Source organism: Phascolarctos cinereus, unplaced genomic scaffold (assembly GCF_003287225.1).
Source record: "Phascolarctos cinereus isolate Bilbo 61053 unplaced genomic scaffold, phaCin_HiC Scaffold_3;HRSCAF=262, whole genome shotgun sequence".
In the NCBI taxonomy this organism is placed as follows: Eukaryota; Metazoa; Chordata; class Mammalia; order Diprotodontia; family Phascolarctidae; genus Phascolarctos; species Phascolarctos cinereus.
The window spans coordinates 143257379-143280258 of NW_027555736.1; the positions used below are offsets into that span (position 1 = coordinate 143257379).

Below are 22880 nucleotides of genomic sequence, written 5' to 3' on the forward strand. Positions count from 1 at the left end.
TTAGTCATTTTTCAGTCATTTCCAACTCTTTGTGACCCTTTTAGGGATCCCCAACAAGGGGAAATCCACTCACTTACCTCCCATTCTTTGCATAGCTCTAATTGTCAAGGAGCTTTTCCTTACATCAAGTCTTAACTTGACACCCATTGCTTCTAGGTCTGCCTTCAGAAGCCAATGAAGAAAGCTGACCAGAGGCCTGGCTGTTGCGTCCATGCCTCTTCTCTTTCATTAAGTATTCTCTGCAGAAGGATCTGTGTTGCACCTGTCTTGGTATCCCCAGTCCCTACCAGCACCACATCTTGCACACAGAAGGCACTGAATAAATGCTCATGGAACACAACTGGATGGTGCCCATGGCAGAGCTCAGAGCCTGCCTTGGTGGCTGAGTCACCTCCTCTCCGTCTTTTCCATTCTGATCACCCTTTGAGTAATACAAACAATTCATGCATTACGTCATTTACTTTAAGGCAATATCTTAATGAGCCTTTTGGCTCGTCAATATTTCAATAATGTCAGTGTAAGTAATTAAGATTTGTCAGACAGCGTGGGGTCACATTTGTCTGATGCATGATTTTCATCAGCTACATTTTGGAAAAAGATCACTCAGGAGTTTGGGATCATTAGCTTGAAAGGCATTCATCCTCAAAGCCACATCTGCATTGGGACAAGCTCCTTGAACAGGACTGGCACACTGGCTGATCGACTGCCATGTCAGCTGTTGACACAGTCTGACAAATATCCCATCTGCCTTTCTAAAAGTAATTGTTTTAAGTGCCTAGAATTATGGGCCCGCTGTTATGCAAGGATGTCAGGGTGGCTGCTCCATTTGCCAAGAGGAAGAAAGGACAGAGTGCTGAGGCAGAAAGAACACTGAATTGGAGAAGCCAGGTGACCTGGGGCCAAAAACCTGGCTATTTACTACTGATATAACATTGGGCGCATCATTTCCGAACTCCACCCCGATCCCCTCAGTTTCTTTATCTGTAAAACTGGCAAGTGGTAGAGCAGTTAGGTGGTGCTGTGGATAGAGCACTGCCCTTGAAGTCAGGAGGACCTGAGTTCAAATCCGGCCTCAGACACATAACACTCACTAGCTGTGTGACTCTGGGCAAGTCACTTAACCCCAATTGCCTCACTAAAAATAAAATAATAAATAAGCAAACAAATAAATATTGATATTTTGTTATTGTTCAGTTGTGTCCAACTCTTTGTGACCCCATTTGGGGTTTTCTTGGCGAAGATACTGGAACAGTTTGCCATTTCCCTCTACAACTCATTTTACAGATGAAGAAATTGAGGCAAACAGGGTTAAGTGACTTCCCCAGGGTCACACAGCTACTAAGGCCGTATTTAAAATCAGAAAGAAGAGTCTTCCTGACTCCAGGTGTGGTGGTCTATCCACTGCACTACCTACCTGCACCTCTGGGCTGTACTGTACCTCTGCTGTTACCATACCAATTTTACAGATGAGTAAACCAGGCTCAGAGATTACGAGACTTGCTTGTAGACATTACGTGTTAGAAGCAGAGATTTGAATTCAGGTCTTCTTGACTCTGAATCCTGCTCTCTGTCCACTGCATTAGGAGTCCCTTTCAGCTCAAAATTAGTGCGGAATACAGGCATCTAGGTGGCTCCATATAATGCACAGAGCACTGGGCATGGAGTCAGGAACACCTGAGTTCAAATTTAACCTCTGACAGTTCCATGACCTGTATGACTCTGGGCAAGTCATTTAACCTTTGTCTGCCTCGGTTTCCTCATCTGTAAAATGGGTATGATAATAATAGCACCTACCTCCCGGGGTGCTCTGAAGATGAAATGAGATATTTGTAAGGCACTTTGTAAATCTTAAAGCACTATATATAGAAAATCTACTTATTATTAGAGCTCAAGGGTTCTTAACCTAGAGGCTATGAATTTGTTGTTTTTAAAAAAAACATTTTGATGGTATCTCTGTATAAATGGTCTTCTCTTTAATCCCGTGTATTTTACTTTATTCATTTCAAAGCATGATTCTGAGAACAGATCCAGAGGGACTACCAGACTGCCAAAGGGTCCGTGACACCAAAAAAGTTAAGAACCCTTGAGACAGTGGGAAAACATGTTAGGATTTGGAGTCCAAAATACCTGGGTCCAAATTCTCCTTCTACTAATCTACCTGTGCAACCCTGGGCAACTTGCTGCTCTCTGAGCCTCAGTTTCCTCACCTGTAAAATGGTACAGCAGAAGTGGGTCTGAACTGGCTGGTTCCTTCTAGCTGTAAATACACAATCTTTTAAACCTCTCATCTATGATTCTGTGATCCCAAGCCTCCCTGCCTGGCATCATGGAAATATGTTAGGCTGGGCTCAGCATCAGTCTAGCACGTGTGCCTGGACTGCCTTCATGTGCCTTTAGCCCTTCAGTCTGCTCCCAGTATCACCCCCACTAAACACAGAAGGGACACCTTGCTTCAGAACTGCCTCCTAACAGTGTCAAGGACTAAACTCTAGAATACTTCACTCGGAGAGCTCTTCGCTACCAGAAGTCACAGGTTATTTCTTAACCTCACATTCTTGGCTTGGTACCAGCATTGGTGATAATTTACTCCTTTTTTTTCCCCCCCGCCTTTGGCAGTGTTAAGTCTTCCTACTTACATAGCTCCTTTTACTGGAGGATTTTCAAGGGCTTTGAAAACATTCTCTATTTAATCCTTAGAACATTTCAGCAAAATAGGAAGGGGGTACGTTATTAGAATTCCCATTTCACATGTGGGGAAGGAGATCATCGAGAGTTCCAGCATTCATACCGTCTTCTAACTCTTAGCAGACAGAAATAGATACGAAGTATGCAGGAGCTTGATTTTGGAGGTTGCATCTTCCTCTGTTTAAACTTGACTTTTCTGAATGAAACCATAACGTCCACTGAGGGGTCTTTAATTCCCTGGACGCGGTGTAGACCTATAGGGGGGCCATCAGTAGTATCAAGAAGGGTACTAGGAACACAATAGATGTTACCCAAACTATGTTGTGCCCACAACAGGAATGTTGTATGTAATTTTCATCACTGCATCTCATATGCAGTGACCAAATAATAACATATAAATAACAACATACAAAAATATCTAAACTATAATATAGTTTATATATGTAATCTGTAACACAAATAAATATAACATATATAAATATATAGCTTACATTTCTATAACACATCATTTCCTGAATGGTGTAACTATAAAAATTGTCATAATTTTATAGTTGAACCCTGTGACTACAATTCTGATGTATTTTCCACTATGCCACACTCTACTTTGTAAGGAAAAAATATTCAAGAGTTGGACAGAACCCAGGAAAGGGCAGCAGGCACAAGAGTAGCATCGCTAAGGGGCGGCTATGTGATGCAGTGGATAGAGCACTGGCCCTGGAGTCAGGAGGACCAGAGTTCAAATCCGGCCTCAGACACATGATATTCACTAGCTGTATGACCCTGGGCAAGTCACTTAACCCCGATTGCCTCACAAGTTTAAAAAAAAAGTGTCATAGCTAGGAGAGGGGGAAGCTGTGCACCTAAGCCAAGAGCTACCTACCACACGTTTTTGGTTGGTACTGTCATGGTGCCCACAAACAGCTAAAGAAAGAAGCCTTTGTACCTGTGGCAATCAACACACACTACATGAAGCAGCTACTCTGTCAGACACTTTGTTAGACATACGGAATACAGATATAAGGGGTAGACAGCCCCTGCCCTCAAGGAGCTTACATTCTACCAGGGCAGTTTCTTAAGCTTTTTTAAGTCATGGACAACCCATTTAGCAGTCTGCTGAAGCTTAGAGATGCCTCTCAATAATGTTTTTTTTAAGTGCATAAAATAAAATATACAGGATTACAAAGGACACCGAAAGTTGGTGAAAATAAAGGTGTCAATTTTTTTCCTCATCTGCATTCACAGACCCCCCACAATCTATATAGGTCCATCTACCGTACTTAAAAAAAAAACATGTATTATGGAGATACAACATATATAGGGGAGGGGTAGAAAGGGAAAGGAGCCTTAGTTTAATGTCAGACTAGACTGGACTAGTGTCAAACTCAAATAGAAACAAGAACCATAAGAATTCCCATGGGCTGCATATTGACTTAGAAAATATATTAATATTATCTCTTTTTTACAGTATTTTTTTGTTTTGTTAAATATTTTCCAATTACATTTTAATCCAGTTTGGGCAGATTCAGGACTGTGGGTTAGGCAGTTATCTGGGCACGATTTCCAGGCCAAGGGATACACTCTACAAACTCAGGCCTATACATGCCAAAACCTTATGTTTTTTAAAAAAAGCCACAACATTTCTCCCAAGTATTCACCAAGAAGCAGGCTCCACACAGACTCAAGACTCTTGAGCTAGAAGGGAAGTTAGGGCTCATCTGGTTCAACTACCTCATTTTTCTCATGAGGAACATGAGGCCCAGATAAGGGAAGTCAAAGGTTGCACGGTCACGCAGCTATTTGGAGGCAGGGATGGGTCAAGAAGCCCCATCTTCTGATGGCTTGTCTAATGAAATGTACTTAGGAGGCTGGAAACAGCTTCTGCTGCTAAACTTCAATGCCCCTTCCCCAAAAGGATTTGCCCATTCTGTCTCTTCCCACTAACAGCCTTTTCCTTACCCCAAGGAAAGCTGTTTCCCTTATCTCTCTAGCCTGTGTTTTTAGCAAAACCAACTTCCCTTAGGGGTGAAGATGAAGTCAGGGTTTGAAAGATTTACTAAGAAATAAAGTCATTTGAAGCAAAATCATAAAGAACCATCTAACTTATAAAGGAGCATTATAGCATTCCATTTAGCCTTGTAAGATCTTGTCTTCACAGCCCCACTCATGCCCTCATCCATCTTTATTCCCAGTTTAGTAGCCTAGAATATTCCTTAAGACTGGTCCTTTCCTTAAGTAAAAATTAGCATATTTATCTCCAACTGACATCTCAGACTTCATCCAAGCCTATCCACTGGGTTCTCAGTGGCTATGCCACTTTAAACCCCAGAACTAATCGTTGGAGTGATTCAATCCTCACTGATTAGGAATGATTGTCCTTTTCTAGCTTGTCCCCTACTGTACTTGCTACCAAGTTCTTACTTCAGTTGCTTCCAGAACATCTGGACAATGGGAAAGACTGAGATTTACTGGATTCAATGAACATTTTAATCCCATCCCAGGGCCTAATCTTTCTGTTTCACTAAGATCTCAAGGTAATGGGTCATTGTTTTTCAGGTTTCCTTCTGCCTCTACCCACTCTTCTGATCCTTTCCTAAAACTCCACCTTACAATTTTGTACTATCCCACTATTTTATGCATATGACGGCAAAAATTTCAACTACAGTAAGAGAGGAGTCATTTTTTTCACATTGCCCAGTGTTCTTTCCACTTTATCACATCTCCTCATGATTTCAAACCTCACTGATATAGAACCAATCCAGGGAAATCTGAGCTACTACTGGGGGGTGGGAATGGAGAGCACAAACCACACCAATTTCACAGGTAGCCAAGAAATAATTAGAAACTATTCTCCTTCCCTCTCACAAGCAACCCAGGTTCCACAAAGCTCCTGAAAAAACAACCAGCTATAACCTGTCAAACATTCTTTACCAGAAAAGTGTCATAGCTAAGACAAATAACAGAGGGATGCCTATGGCAGGGGGAAAAAATATAAAAGACAACCACTCATGTTTCATAATCTCAATTACGTCTTATCATTTATACAACCCAGATGGACCTGGAGAAGCATTCCCTTCACTCCTAGGATGAGGTCCAACAAACATACAAGGCAAAAAGTATCCACAGTGGCAATGCACAATCTCTCTTTGGCTTAGTATTCAAGGCCCTCCACAATCTGGCCCCATCTTATTTTTTCCAGACTTCCTTCCCTATTTCTGTCTACGTGAATCCTATATTCTAGCTAGACTGGTCTACTATCTATCCCCTGAATGTGCCAATTTTTGTCTTTGTGCCTTTGTTTACAACTTTCTGGACTCTACTCTCTCCTCCTTGTATTCTATCTAAATCCTATTCACCCTCCAGATCCAGCTCATGGCCTGTCTCCTCTTTCATGGATCCCTTTATAACTACTACTATCCACAGTGTTCTCCCTCTTCCCGCTCTCAGCTCCTCCTAGAACACTTAACCATTTGAACATTTGGTATTTAGCATCTAATACTGCCTTGGCGCATCTCTCGTATTCTCTCCTGTATTATTTAACTTTTTGATGAATATCATATCTTCCCAATGAGGTCATCAATTCTTTGAAGGCAAAAACCATGAATTTTTCTTTATGTTCTACAAAACATTGTGCTCCCTATAAGAGGAAATTAAATATTTGCTGATACAAATATTGTAATATTATTTGTCATACAAAACAATTAGCCATTTCAAAAGTAAATTAAAAAATGAAGTCAGTCTCTGGTAGTAGAGGAAAACCCAACACATTAAAGTCTAATCCAGTGTGCTTACTTTAAACGGTCTCTGTTTTTTTTGTCAAAGAGAAGACAAGGACATATAGTGAGCACTTGATAAATATTTGTGTAGAGAAATTGGTAATGTGGACATAGCTTTAAGAATGTAGGACAAAGACAACCATATCTACAATCTTGCTAAGGAAACTTCAGAGTAATATTGAATGGCTCTACTATTATTTTCCAGGAAAAATGACAAGAAAATTACTTTCCTCAACCCAAATATCAGGTTAGCCTGAGAAAGTTGGCATTGGAAGAGAAGTAGATCAAAAGATAGATCTGACCTAAGAGACTTTCTTTGCACTGGCTAAGTACAGCTGTGGGCCTGACTCACAAAAGAGATAAAATAGCCCTGAAATAATGGGCTATGTTGACCCTGCTCCCCCCCCCCAAAAAAAGCTATAAATGCTTTCATCTAGAGAAGGGGCTAAATAAAAGCTGAAATTCAAAAGAAAACTAGTAAATGGAAGTTACAATTTAGCAAAGTAAAAAAAATCAGCATAGCTTATGATAGTCATCATCTCTGCATATAAGCAGCAAACTAGAGCTTCAGCAGTTAAAGAAGTATTCCAGCCGGGATACAGCCTGAAGAATATGAGTTGTCCACGGCATGCTGTTCCCTATGGATTTTCCTTCTCCCAATGACATCCTTTCATGCTGTTTTTCCTGTGCAGCTCTTCACTGGTAATACATTGCAGTCTGCTCATGCCCACACATGTCCCCATAACCAGATTAATCTTCCTAAAACATTCTTTTCATTATATCACTTCCCTGCTATTCAGTGACTTTGAATTTACTACCATTAACATCAATACTTAAAGGAGCCATGATGTATCATTACAGGCACTTTTACCCATATGGATCACATCATGGTGCAATGAAAAAAGTACTAGATTTGGAGTCAGAGGAGCTATGTTCTTATCTTGATTCTGCCAGTAACTACTTATGTGACCTTGGGCAAGTTACTTAACTTCTCTGTCTCTTTGTCTTATCTATACAAATGTGGCAGGGGGCACTAAACCTCAAAGGTATCTTCCAGTTCCATGGCTATATGTCTTTCAGCTCCATTACCCTGTGAACTCCCATAGTAGACATCTTCATAAGTTGCTGTGGCTGAAAAATTCATCACCCTGTGGCCAACTTTCTGATGATTGGCCTCTCTGAATTTCACTAACTAGGCTAGCTGAGAAGGAGTTTGGAGTAATAAATACTGCTAGACTTGGTGTCCATAATCCATGCCCTCAAAGAGCTTACAATCTAATGGAGGAAGATAACACACAAAAGAGAGATGAAAAGGGGGCAGGGGAAAGGAAGGTGCTGGTACATGATAGAGAAGCACACAGGAGAGTAGCAGCCAGGTGGGAAATTAAGAGAAGGCTGGCCTGAGGACCCTTATTAAATGGAAGTTTTGGAACATGTTCTCCACTCCACCCTCTAATCAGAGAGGACGCAGAGGCAGAGGGTACTGGTGAATACCAAGGCTGGCATGATGTGTAGATGATGTGATTTTTCCAGTTATACAGTATGATTAGGATTCTCATGACTGTGGACACCAAGTCCAGTAGTCTTTCTATTACTCCAAACTCCTCAGCTAGCCTAGTTAATGAAATTCAGAGAGAATAAATATGGTCCCATTTCCATATCCAAAGTCATTCTACCCTGGTAGAAACTGCCAGAGCTTGAATTCCACTGATACAGCATTTAAGAATCCAAGGCTAACTCCATGTCACCAGGAGGCCACAGAGTCAATTTTAAATTATTCCACTGGATTTTCAAGACCCTCCCTATTCTGGTCCCTGTCTCACCAATCCAAGGTTATTTACCACTACTCCCCAAATCATACTTTCTACTATAGTCAGGCTGGGTTTGTTTGCCATGAACACACCATCTTCACTCTTACCTTCTTACCTTCACTTGTGTTACTTCTCCCACTTGTAGTGACCTTCTATGTAAATCCTACCTCATCTGGAGGGTCTAGTTTAAATCCTACCATCCCTATGACTTCCCCAATTATTCAACGATCTCCCGCTTTTCTGATCCTACAACACTTTTTGTATGTATCACAGACAATATGGTGTCCCAATTATATAATAATTTGTATTGATAATGTGCTAGTCACAGACTGTCAGAACTAAAATAGATCTTGATTCAAATCCCTCACTTTATAGAATGGAAATTGGCCAAGGTTAAGTGACCTGCCTCAAGTTCACACGGCTAGTTGGTGACGGAGCTGAGACTAGAAACCTGATCTAACTCCAAGCCCAGCATTCTGACTTTCCCTACTCAGTAAACTCCAGTGGCCCCCTATTGCCCCTAGGACAGTATAGAAACTCTCCAGTTTAGCTCTGAAAGCCTTACAAAATCTTGCCCCACCATGCTACCTTTCCAGACTTATTGAACATCATTGCCTGTCCTGCATTCTGCAATCTAGTCGAATTGGCTTTGGGTTTTTTTTTTCCTGTTCATCACACATGACACACCATGTTCCATCTCCCTGACTTTGCATTGGCCATCCCCATGCCTGAAATGCCCTCCCTCCTCACCGCTACCTTATAGAGTCCCTCTCTTCCTTTAAGATGAATCTCTAGAATCTTCTTCATGATTTCCCCAACTGCTAGTGTCACTCTTCCAAAATTACCTTTATTCCTTTATTCGATCACCCTGGGAGATGCCTCTGTCAATATGTCACAGGAACACCATGGAAGATCCCATTACCCTGCCCACCCCTTTCTCCTGTTGGTCAATTTCTCCCAGATCCTCCATTTGAAGGAAGCGCCCAGCATAAATATATTTATTCCTTTGTTCCTCTCTGGGTTCTCCTCTTAACTCTCAAGACTTCTCTCTTCTCCATCACTTCCCCCCGCCCCCACTTTTCAGCCTCCTTTTACGTGTTTTTCCCTCGTTAGAATGTAAGTTCCTTGAGGGCAAGGCCTTTCTTTTTTGCTCATATTTATATTCCCAGGGCTTAACACAGTGTCTGGCACATAAACAGTAAGCACTTAATAAATGTGTAACTTGAATACCTTACTTATATTTACTTTGTATATATTTGTATTTATTTACTGTACATTTATGCTGAATATACTTTTATAAGTACTTATTATCTCCTCTATTGGAATATAGGATGCTTGCAAGTAGGGATTGTTCCATCCTTTGTACTTATACCCTTAGTACTTGGAAGTACCTGGAATGTAATAGATGCCTAATAAACACTTGTTAATTGTTTGACTGATTTCTAACACATAATGCTGCTACTTCACATACTATACCTGTATTCTCCTACAGACACACACACACACACACACACACACACACACACACACACACACAGTGCCTATATGGGGGCCAGACATACAATAGATATTCAATAAATATTTGTTGAATGACACGATTAACAAATTGGACTGAACAATCTTCAACAAAATCTAAAAAAAAAATTAGAGAGATAGTGTTTAAAGTGGCACAAACAAGAGGAATCATAAACCACAGTGAAGATACTGAAGATACTATGTTGCTGTTCAGTCATTTTTCATTCATGTCCAACTCTTCATGACCCCAGTTGGGGTTTTCTTGGCAAAGATACTGGAGTAGTTTGCCATTTCCTTCTCCCGCTCATTTTACAGATGAGGAACTGAGGCAAATACAGTTAAGTGACTTGCCCAGGGTCACATAGCTAGTAAGCATCTGAGGCCAGATTTGAACTCAGGTCTTCCTGACTCTAGGACACGCTATCCATCGCAACCACCTAGCTGCCCCCATGGATAGCTATGAGGAGGTCTTTTTTGAAAGTTTTTTTGAAGGCTCTGGAACTTAAACATAGTCCAAGGAGTCCCAAGTAAGGTTGAACTCCGGCTTTGGAGAAAAGAAAACCCAAGTACAAATCCTAGTGCTATTCCTTACTATCCATGTGACCTGGGATAACCTCTCTGGGTCTCAGTTTCCTCACCTGCAAATTAAACAATCTAAGATTGCTTTTTAGCCCAACATCTACAGTCCTACTATAGCACTGATTCTTAGCCTTTTCTGTGCCACAATTCCCCATTTGACAGTCTGGTGAAGCCTCGGACCCCTTCTCAGAACAATGTTTTTAAGTGAATAACTAAAATATAGGAGACTGCAAAGAAAACCAACTCTATTGAGATACAGTCATCAAAAATTCCAAGAACAAGTTCACAGTCCCCAGGTGAAGAACTTCTGCCTCTGCTTTTATGGAGCATTTCACGGGTTGCTCTCGATCCAGTGGTCAAGTCTTCTGGTGGTAGAGCTTTCCACACAATCTAGTCCCTGGAAGCCAGTTCATCATTGGGTGCCTACTAGAAGCCTTTCTAGGTGATGCCACAGTTTGTCTTTTACTGAGAGAGACTTGGAGGACTCAGTCATTTCTATACCCTGATGAGGCACCAGAGTAGACAGGGGCATTAGAATACACTGCCCTCCATAAACCCCCATGATTTGGTGTACTCTCCTCTGGCCATCCTATCTGCAGCCCAAGTTCTCACCCCCACCCACCCCACTCCCCTTTCCAGGGTGACTTAAGGTGATATTAGCTCCTCAGATTTCACTCTGCCAAGGACAAAATTCAAGGCTCTCCTAGCGTCAGCACCTGCCTCAGAACTAAAGATTGCTAGGCAGAGCTGTTTCTCAGCCACGCCTTTGGTAATCCTTTTCATAAACTCTTGCTTACGCCCATACTTCTGTCCTCCTCAGAAACAGGACAGGGTTTAACGAGGCAGGTCTGCAGGCATGAAGGTGTAAAGTCCAGAAGGCACAGCCTTCCCACTACTGTGACTGTTTCTAACTCATCCAGCAGCTGCTAAGCCTTCTGGACCCAGCAATGACTGACAAGTGAAGCACCAGGTAGAGCCCTGTGGATGGATGCTACTTAGCACGGGGCTCATTACCCAATGGGCCATGCCAAAATCTATCTCCTTTGAACTTTTCCTAACTTGTCCCATCTCCCCCCAAAAAATATCATGTAGTTCTAGGGTCATCCGTTCCACAAGCTAGCAGTGTGATTCTACAACAAATCACTTTAGCCGCTGGGCCTCAGTTTACTTATCTGCAAAAGGAGGAAAATAGACCCGAAGACCTCTAAGGTCCCTTCCAATTCTACATCTATGAGATTTAAGATTCTTTCTTCTTCTGACTGGGATTCTAAGCCGCGTTAACACCAAAGAAAAACACTGGGAGTCAGGGTCTCCCCTCCCTGGGTTTTACTCCTGGCTGTAACACCATTTGTGGGACTTTAGGCAAATCATTTGATCTCCAATCCCCATCCAACCCTGCCCCAGTTTCCTCATCTATAAAATGGGAATAATTGCACCAGCCCTACCTGCACGTTATGGCATCACCTCCCTGATGTCACACTTCTCTTTGAAAACAAAGGACAAACAACAACAATGTACCTCACTGTTACTAGAAAACCAAAATGAGACCACACAATTAGAAAAGAACCGAGAAAAGTAAATGTGTGACACAAACACAAGGTGGCATTATTATTTCTACAATTATTATCATCCCTTCCCAAAACTACCTTCTATAAATATGTCTACATGTACATATTGACTCTCCCAATAGAAATATGACCCCCTTGAGGGCATTTTTGTCTCTGCACCCCCAGCACCAAGCACAGGGCCTGGCACATGGTAAGTGCTTACTAAATGCATTTTGATTGTTATCATTTTGGTCTGGACCTGACATTTCATTCCTTTAAGGAACTCCCATAGTAAAACTCCCTTCACCAATGCAGAGTGAATATCTATAATCCATAGTCTTTTTTTTTTTTTTTGCTTTTTGGTGAGGCAATTGGGGTTAAGTGACTTGCCCAGAGTCGCACAGCTAGGAAGTGTTATGTGTCTGAGGCCACATTTGAACTCAGGTCCTCCTGACTCCGAGGCCAGAGCTCTATTCACTGCACCACCTAGCTGCCCACTATAACCCATAATCTTAAAGTCCTGACTCCAAGGCCAGTCATCACTTCCCTACGCCATGTTGTCCTTCATTATTTTTAAGCCTTATCAAATAGTGAAACAAGTGTATTCCCAGGCAAACTACCTAATGGTAATTTTAGAGGAAAATAATTATAAATGCATGTTTAAAAATTGTTCAGTTTTTGAATATCCACAGTAATAATAGCAGGGAGAGGTGTGACTGATGTATATTTATCAAACAGCTAATATTTATCTCACATCTAAGTGGCCAAGTCACTTAACCTTTCTAAGTTTTGGTTCCCTCAACTGTAAAATGTGGGAGTTGTAACCTTTAAAGTTCCTTCTTGCTCCAGATTTATGAACCTATGACCTTTCCAGACCTCAGTTACCTTATCTATAAAATGAAGAGGTGTGCACTGGATGAGCTCAAAGGTCTTTTTCAGTCATGTCTGACTCTCTGCAACTCCAGGATTTTCTTGGCAAAAGTACTGGAGTGGTTTGCCATTTCCTCCTCCAGTTCGTTTTACAGATGAGAAAACTGAGGCAAACTTGCCCGGGGTCACACAGCTAGTGTCTGAGGTCACAGAGTGCTGGGCTTGGCACTCTATCCACTGTGCCACCTAGCTGCCTACTCAAAGATCTAGCTTAGCTCTAAAAACCTGTGACTCCAAGGTCGCTTCAGCACCACTTTTACTAAAATTGGAACAAAACAAAGATTAGCATGGCCCCTGGAGCAAGGATGACACCTAAATTCCTGAAGTGTTCCATATTTTTAAGACTCTGGGAAAAAGCCTACATAAGGGAAAACTGGCAATCTCTATCACATCCCTATCGCCAGCTTGCTACACTGGAGACTTCAGGGAATTTCCCTTTGAGTGAGATCTGGGACTCTCGGATGGGCTGGGTTACCTCACTCCCAAAGGGAGAGCTCATTCACTCTGTATTGTCTGGTATATATTCTCCTATGTACACTTTCTCTGATTTCTGTTTTATTAACAACTTGGATAAATGAGTTTCTTTGCTAATAAATAAACAAATCTGACTCCATCAGATTTTTTTATATCCCCCGTGGAGGATATAATATAAAAATATAAAAATAAATCAGGTTAAGGTATTATAGTTGGTTATGAGATGCAGTCACATACCTAGATGCCTACATACATAGACATTCCCTCAGATTTCCTGTAAAGGTCAGGCCTACTTTTGGCAACTTAGAATGTTAAGGAGGCATAGGAGATCTCCCCTGATGTTTCACAGAGTAATCACCAGCAGACGACCACAATTTCTTTTCTTTAATCAACTCATTCAAAATATCAGAACTGATGCGTGTTTGACAGAACCCACTAATTTTATTTTGCTGAAGAGACAGGCTAACTGTCCTGAAACAAAATCAGCCCAAGGAGAGAGATCTTTCTGATACTGATGTTAGGTAGGTCAGGCTTCCATCCAACCTAAAGACAATTTGCAAAGGTTCATGGCTTCTCAAAGATATCAACATCTACCAGCATCCATCGTATATAGGGAATTAGAGGAAGTGAGGAAGGGAAACAGGGAAAGAAAGAGGATGAGAAGTGAGAGAGGAAAACAGGGAAGAAAGTGGAAGAAGGGACACCTGAGCTCAAAATCAAACCTCAGACACTTACTAGCAGTGTGATCCTGGACAAGTTACTTAATCTCTATCTCCTTCAGTTTCCTCACCTGTAAAATAGGGATGATAATAATAGAACCTACTTCCCAGGGTTGTTGTGAGTATAAAATGAGATAATATTTGTAAATGTTTTGCAGATCTTAAAAGGCTATATAGCTTTGTAAGTGCTTTGTTATTATATAATAGTATTATTATCATCATTATTATTATTTTGCAGATGAAGAGACTGAAGCAGATGGAGGTTAAGTGATTTGCCCATGATCATACGCCTAAGTTATCTAGGGTAAACTTTCATTGTACAAAAGAGAAAATCAAGGCCCATCAAGGAGAAATAATTTGCCCAAGTAAGTGGTAGAACCAGAACTTGGACCCATGTATTCGGACTTCATTTTGCATTACTCCATAAGCATGAAATGCAATTTAGAGGAGTGGCGGGTAGAGATGGGATGGGGTTAAGAAGTTATATTAAGTGACCGGAAGCAGAGATTTTCTTGAAATTTTTAAAGCAAATCAGATTTGAAAAAAAAAAACTTTTTCTGGAAAAATACTAATGGCATATTGCCCAGCTGGCCAAGTAGCGCACAGGAACTGCTTGAAACAAGGACCCAATCCATATAAATGTTTCAACCTTACATGAATAAATCATGACTGGCGTTGTGAGTCGATATAAATCTCCCTCTTCAGGCCTAATTGGTTATTTCACTCAGCAAAATTGGAGAGGGCACCAACATAATCTGGGTGTGGTGAACCAACTGCTCAGTCAGAAAAAGAACAATTTTCTTACCAGAGCTGGGGATAAAAGGAGAACAGGTACAACTGTGGGCTTGGGTCACAAAGGCACCAACCAGCAGCCTGGAACCGATGAGCCTTTACTGTGGCTCCTCCTGGCCATCAACCTGGCCATCATCCCTCAGCTCCAGGATTCTCGACCAGTGGTTCAGAGAACTGGGAGAGATCTCCAAGGTCATTCTCCTCCTCTTAAACATGACCAAAGTAAGGCCCGGAGAGTTTAAATGACTTTTATATGGGTAATAGGTGGCAGAACCAGGTGACTCCCAAACCAGCACACTTTCCACTGCAGCATGATGCTCTGCCTTGTCTCTTTCCAAAGGGAAATGGCGAGGAGGGGAAGTGTTAGGGACCATTCCTGAGGCATGCTGTTTTCGTAGAGAAAAGAAAGAAGGATGTGTTTCCTGTCTATTTTCTAAGATTCCGAGTACAGTCATACACTTTCACCCTGTTTGTGAATACAGTGTCATGATGAAATATTTCTGTACCATTGTTTTCCCTGACACTCATCCCCTTTGTCTTGGGCTTCCCAGCTAGGCATGTTGGTTAACTCCCTGCCTTATGTCAAACCTAGGTTCCTTAACTTGAAAACGTCTGGTCAATCCATTCACTCCTCCAGCCCACCAAGTGATCTTCCTTCCTGAGTTCAACTGGATTTAGAAGTGTCCACTTAATAAACAAAGCATTGTGGAAGATACTAGTTTATAAGGCTCGATATTGCCTTAGAGGAACTTACAGCTAGGTAGATAAGATATAGACACGGGAAAAATTGAATAGACATACAAAACAACTAACCACACAACTGATGTCACATGGCAGCACATGATAAATCACCAAATGAGTGGTTCAGACAATTGTTACAGGAGTGCAAAGAGAATCATGGTAGACTGGAGGGGTCAGGGAGATCACAGGGCCTAAGACAAGTCCTAAAGGATGGCAAGGACTTAAAAAGGCAGACAAGGAGGAAGGGCTGGGCTTTCCAGATGAGGGGAATCAGAGAAAATAGAAAAGTACGAGGCATGTTTGGGGACAGTGAACACTGGCAGGGATACAGATTGGCTTCATCCTCTTGCCCAGCTATTTTGGAAAATGCTGGTCTGTTTGCACTGTTCAGAAGCTGGGGGAAGAGGATTGGATCAGCATGTTCTGTACTTGTGTATCTTTACTCTGAAGGTCAAAGATTGCTCAGCACAGTGTGTACACCACTACTTATACAATGTCCTCCAACCTACCCATCAGCAAGAGCTCAGAGATCTACCAGAGCCTCCACTACTGAATGGGCAAACTTATGGATGGGCGCCAGCTACTATCAGCCAGGAGAATTGCCTACCATAGTGCTGGTTTTGAATAAAAAGGTCTGTGATGAGTAAAGGAAAACTTAGGACTAGGTGGAAGGAGTAAAGACAAGGGGGAAAGACCATCTCTAGAATTTATGACTGATTAACTCCAGATAGAAAGAGGTTCTTGCTCATTGAGGGTTGAGAGAACCCTGAGCACCAAGGTGAGGCAACATGGGGCTTAAGCCTGAGCCCTCATGGCACTACTGACTTAGTTTTAACTCAGTTTCCTTATTGATGAAACAGGAATAGTAATATGTGATCCCATACTGCCCTTCCTCCCTCTTCCTTCTGTCCCTCTCCCTGTCTCTCTGTCCCCTCCTTCTCTCCTTCTTTCTTTTTCTCCTTCTCTCCCTCTCTCCCTTTCCTCTTCTCCCTCTCCTCTTCTCCCTCTCCCCCACCCCATCTCTCCCCCTCCCCATCTGTGTCTGTCTCTCTCTGTCTCTGTCTCTCTGTCTGTCTCTCTCTCTCCCCACACCCATCCGTCTCTCTGTCTCTCCCCCATCTTTCTCACTCTCTTTCCTTGTCTGTCTATCTGTCTCTCCATGTCTGTCTGTCTCTCCCTCTCTACTTTATGGAGATGAGAGAGGAAGAAGGAGGACTCCATTTGGAATTAGAAGACTGAGCAAGTCACGAACCTCTCTGTGTCAGTTTTCTCAGGCATAAAATGAAGGACTGGGGCTAAATAATTGACCTCTAAGGTCCCTTCCCGGTCTGAATTTATGATCTTATGAATTGCTACCCATCCTTTCAAACCCCAACTCAAAAGCCACCTCTTCTAAAAAAGCCTCCCCTCATCATCCAGTAGAAACAAGAATCTATGCGGCAGGCACCATGCTAAATGCTTTACAAATATGATCTCATTTGACCCTCACAACAACCCTGGAAAGTAGGTGCTATTTTAATTTCCATTTTACAGTTGAGGAAACAGAGATTAAATGACTTGCCCAGAATCACATAGCTAGTAAATATCTGAGGCTGGATTTGAACTCTGGTCTTCCTGAAGCCAGGTCAAGTACTTCATCTACTGCACCACCTAACTGCCTCAAATAGCACTGTTTTTTTGGCTTTCTCTTCAACCATTAACATGTATTACTCTGTATTACAGCTATCTGTTCATGTCTCCTATCCACCAACTTGAGAGTAACCTCCATAAGGACTTGTCTCATCTAAACTTTGTCTTTCACTTAGAACATTGCACATAGTAAGTAGGAACCTAATAAATTGGGAAGATCAGAGGAGATAACGTAGGTGAAAGCACCTTGTAAAAAGTAAAACACCAAGCAAAGCAAGGGATTCTTAATTATCTTGCAAAGGGAGTCAAGTGGCAGCTGCAACTGGTTCTTTATGATTTAAGCCACTGCAGAGGGGTGCAGCTGCTGAGGAAGCCCCAGCCCCTTGGGCTCTGGGCCAGTGCCAGTGTGAGTGAAAGATGGATGAATAATATTCCCCATCCTGCCCTCTCATAGCTGCTACAACAGGTCTTGTTAGCAGGAGCTAAAGATGGGCCCTGCCCACAAGCTACATAGCTCTCTCTCTGCTCCAGAAAAGTAGCATCACCCCTGCCTGCTCCAAATCCCCTGCACATTGGTCAGTCTTTCTCCCCTATGACCCCTCCTCAAAATTAAATTACTGTGCCCTGCCCTGCCCCCACATGCCCTGTACTTTCCCACCTCCATACTCATCCCATTTTCTATCTTCAAAATATTCTTCCTCTCCCTTCCTCTTCACCTACTGAATTGGGAGGTGTCCTGGCTCCCAGAAGTCAGGCCAATATCCATCCCACTTGCTTACCTCACATTGTTCTTGCTATCAACAACAAATATTTATTGAGTGCCTACTATGTGTAAGGCACAAACATGAATAAGACTTGCCCTCTGCCTCCAGGACCTCACAATCTAAGTGGAAACAAAATACACATAGGCAAAAGATAAAATATGAGGCAGCATAAACGGTATCCAATGGCATGATGCCAGCAGTTAAGTGCTACTGAGACCAGACAGAAGGAGAGATCCCTATCCACCGGGATGGTCTGGGCAGGATTCATGGCAGAGGTGAGCCAGAACCGAGGCCTTGAAGGATGGCAGCATCTGAATAAGTGTAAAGGATAAGGAAGGCCTTCGCTCAATGCTAATCAAAGCGGGCTTTGTGGCTGGCCTGGGAAAACTGGTAAGGCAACCCAAAAGAGAAGTCACCTGTTACAATCACATTAACCAGGAGGGCTGAAATGGGGCAGAGATGCAATTCTTCACTTTTGTCCTTAACATTTAACCATCCCCTGTCTCCATTTTCCCATCTGTTAAATGGAAGGAAAGCAAACTCATGTGAGAAACTCTAAGAAGTCCAAATGAGGACTTGGCATATTGCTCATCTGAACCACGCAATCAATCAACAATGAGAAAACTAAAACTTCAAGGAATGACTTGCCGAATGCCAGTGGCACCCAGGTGCAGGATATTGATGAATCAGAGCCAGAAAGGGCATGTGCCAAATAGTATCAATCACTTACATCAGCCTACAAGCTGAGAGCCCACACTCACACCTGGGGAAAGGTAAGAGGAAATTCTAAGGGTTTCTTCAAGTGGGCTTAATCTTGCTGGATCAGCACCTCCTCTGCACAATCAAAGAATAATAATAGCTAGCATTTATATAGTGCCAGCTAGGTGGTGTTTACCTCCGTTTCCTCATTTGTAAAATGAGCTGGAGAAGGAAACAGCAAACCATTCCAGTATCTTTGCCAAGAAAACCCCAAAAAGAATCACAAAGAATTAGACACAACCAAATAATAATAACAAAGCATCAGTACAGGGTTTTAAGGTTTACAAAGCACAGTACATGTTATTTCATTGTATTCTCACAAGTGTGGCACAGTGGACGGAGCTCTGGAGTCAGGAAAACCTGAGTTCAAATCCAGCCTCAGACACTTATCAGCTGTGTGACTTTGGGCAAGTCACTTAACCTCAGTTTCCTCATCTGCAAAAGCGGGATCATAAAAGCACCTAGCTCACAGGGTTGTTGTGAGGATCAAGTGAGGCAATATTTATAGAAAGCACTTAGTACATTGTAGGTACTGTAAAAATGCTTATTCCCTGACTCCTTCCCAACAACCCTGTGAGAGAGGTGCTATTATTATCCTCATTTTACAGATGAGGAAACTGAGGCAGAGAGGTGTTCAGTGACTTGCCCAGGGTCACACAGCTAGTAAGTGTTTGAGGCTGGATTTGAGGATACTCAGGTATCGAGAATCAGATATCAAATCCAACACCCTCATTTTACAGAAAGAAGCACCCTTCCAGGTTATTGCTATCCCTAATTAATAGATGAGAAAACTGAGGCCTAGAGAATCATGGAATCACTGATTTAGAGCTGGAAGGAAAATCAAAGGTCCTCTAATCCAACCCCTTCATTTTTACAGATGATGAAATTAAGGCCCAGAAAAGAAAGGTGCTTGTCCAAAGTCACACAAAAGTGGGATTTGAATCCAAGTCCTCTGACTCCAAATTCATTACCTCCCTCCACTGTACAATACCGCTTCTGCTAGTGAAGTCCACAGTCACACAGCCCACTAGTAGCTAGGCCAGGATTAGAACCCAGGCCTCAAGAGCTTCCAATCCATTGTTCTTTGCACTGCAACATCCCACCCAGGCTTATCCTAAAACCCTCAAAGGCAAAGTTAACCAAGGTACAATTAATGTATAATATAATGTTAGATCACCACTTACTACTATGGAAAAGGCATTGGCCTGTATATTGGGACTTTCAGTCCTGGTTTGGCCATCGACTAGCTGAGTTACTTCCCTGGGCCTCAGTTTTCTTATCAGTTCAATGGGTATACCAATGCCTACCCTACCTATATCACAGGTTTTTTATGAGTATAGCATGAAGAAATACATTAATATATAAAGACTCTATGATTTCCTTGGTGTGGGCAACTCCTTCCATCAACTCAGGTCGCAATCCATCTCTTCAATTAGATAAGTCTTAGGCTGTTGTGACCATCTTGCTTTTCCTTTTAAGTATATAATAAATTCAATAAGCAGTGGTCTTGTTTGTGTTTCCATCTTGTCTTTCTTCTGTTATATTCTTTGTGCATTTTTAATGCTGTGATGACCCTCTTTTCTTTATTTTTTTTACATCACTTGACCCCTCTCCCCCCAGTTACCCTCCCCAGCAGAAAAACAAAAACAAACCTTCATAACCAATATGCATAGTCAGGCAAAACAAATTCACACACTGGTCATGTCCAAAACTGTACGTCTCCTTCTACACCCTGGATCCATCATCTCTCTGTCAGGTGATGGGTAGCATATTTTATCATTAGCAATTGTTGTTGGTCATTACATTGATCGGAATTCTTAAGTCTTTCAAAGTTGATAAAAGGAATCTCTTGAAGACTCCTAAAAAATTCAAAGGAATGAAGCTCTTACAGTGACACATCAGGTACCAGTAACAGGCAGGGAGAGGGAGATTTGGGGGGTTGGAGGTGAGAAGGAAAGGACCTCCTTGGGGTTCATCACATTACACTGTGGAAGCAGGAATTCGTTCCCTGCAGTCTGGCACCGTTGGCCGAGATAGCTCATGGGCCTGTCCGGTGGCAGTCAGGGCACTCCTATTTGTCTCTTACTCCCGATGAGAGAGCATTCTGGAATGGGATGAGTCAACATCTTGAACCTCTGTGGTAATAGAGTTGCTAGATAAGGCTGCCGTTACGCCAACCCTGTTCCCATTCCAGATCCAATTAGAACAGTTACTAAGAGGACTCACAACATGTGGCAACCAAGCTGTGACAACAAAAAGACCATTCTTAGTGTATAATGTGCAGGGGACGGACAGCTCCTTAGACTGCAGGACAGGAGTATTATAGCATCCTTTACAAACTTTGTAAACTCTTTCATCGAATTACAAAAACCTATTTGACTTTGCCAGGAAACCAAAAATACTCTAGCTATGCCACAAAACAAGCCATTACCACTGCTACCACTATGCTTTGATCAACACTAACTCTTAGGCTAAAAAAAAAAAAATAAAATCATATATTCCCTAACCCACATATGCACACAAAATCCAACAGAACTTTTTTTAAAACACCTAACTGATGGTGACTCTTAACTGACAAAATCCAAGCCAGGATGTGGTGTAGGTATAAAAAGGCCTTGGAGTCAGAAGCCCTGGGATCAAATTCTGACTCTTCCACTAGCTGTGCAACCTTAGATAAAAATTGCTTCACTGGTTGTTATCGTTGTTTTAAAATATTTTTCAATTCATAACTTAACAAACATCAGGATAGGTATTACCATATATAAAGCAAAACAGAAAGGGAGGATGACCCATGCAATTGCAAGTTGTACCATGAGCAACTTGCTTCTACCTCCAAGTAGACAATGAAGTCAAAATATTGTTTTGAAAGCTGTCCTGCTTGTCTGTGCTTCCTATACTGACCTTCTTTCTGTTGTTCTTTGTGCATTTTTAAAAGCTTTGATAAAAGAAAAAAGTTTCACTGATCTTCTTTACTTCCCCCCACCCCCGTCTTGGTAATCCTATTGCTAGCTCCACTCTTTCCACCTCCAAAAAAAATTAAAGAAAAACAAAAAGCTAGTATTGCATATGCATACTCAACCAAAACGAATACCACATTAGCAATGTCCAAAGACAGATGTCTCATTCCGCATCTTGAATTAATTTACCACACTTGTCAGGAGGTAGGTAGCATGCTTCATCACTGGTTCTTTGGAATTATGGTTGGTCATTGCATTGTTGTGAGTTTTCAAATCTTTCAAAATTGTCTTTACAATGCTATTGTTATTAAAAATGCTCCAAATTACTAATAACTAGAAAAATGCAAATTCAGTTTTGAGGTTCTATCTCATACTCTATCAGATTGCCAAAGATGACAAAAAAGGGAAATAACAAATAGTGGAGAGGCTTCCAGAAAATAGACATACTGGTGCATTGTTGGTGGAGCTGTGAATTCTTCCAACCATTTTGTGAAGCAATTTAGAACTATGCTCTAAACTGTGTAGACCTTTTGACTCAGCTATGAAACTACAAGGGTCAAACCCCAAAAAAGAAAGGAAAAAGACTTATGTATACAAAGAACATTTTTAGTCAAGTCGACATTTATTAAGCCAAGGATTCTCTGGGGATGCAAATACAAGCTCTTTTCATAGTAGACCTGAACTGGAAAGTAAGGGGGTGCCCACTTATTTGGGATACATATCATTACATTCACTTACCATAAACAAATTATAATATGTGAATATAATAGAATACTATTATGCCAAAAGAAATGGTGAAATGGATAGTTTCAAAGGAAAATGGGAAAACCTCTATGTACTAATGCAGACTAACATAGAATTGGAATAATTCATACAATGATGACAATATAAAAGAGAAAAACATCTTTGGAATATTTTACAACTCTGACCAATGCAATGATAAATCACTAGTCCAGAGGACTGAAAATAAAACATATCACTCACCTCCTGCTGAAGTGATAATGGACTTAAAATGTAGAATGAGAATACATTTTTGAACATGGTCAGTGTGAGAATTTGTTTTGTTTGACTATTCATGTTTGTTATGAGGGTTTTCTTTTTCTTTTTTCATTGTTTAGTAGGGGGATAGTAGAAGGGAGAGATAACTGTTTATATAAATAAGTAAATGGGGTTTTTGTCTTTATGGGGTTTTTGTCTTTATTTTT

At 41.6% G+C, this 22880-nt stretch overlaps 1 protein-coding gene and 1 non-coding gene across 2 annotated transcripts in view; one reads left to right on the forward strand and one right to left on the reverse strand.

Annotated features, from left to right (window-relative positions):
• Window positions 1–22880, reverse strand: part of LOC110206483 (death-associated protein kinase 2) — a 185462-nt gene that overhangs the window by 125011 nt on the left and 37571 nt on the right.
• Window positions 13079–13180, forward strand: LOC144456467 (U6 spliceosomal RNA). The gene has a single exon (XR_013485555.1). It is a non-coding gene; the product is annotated as a U6 spliceosomal RNA (small nuclear RNA).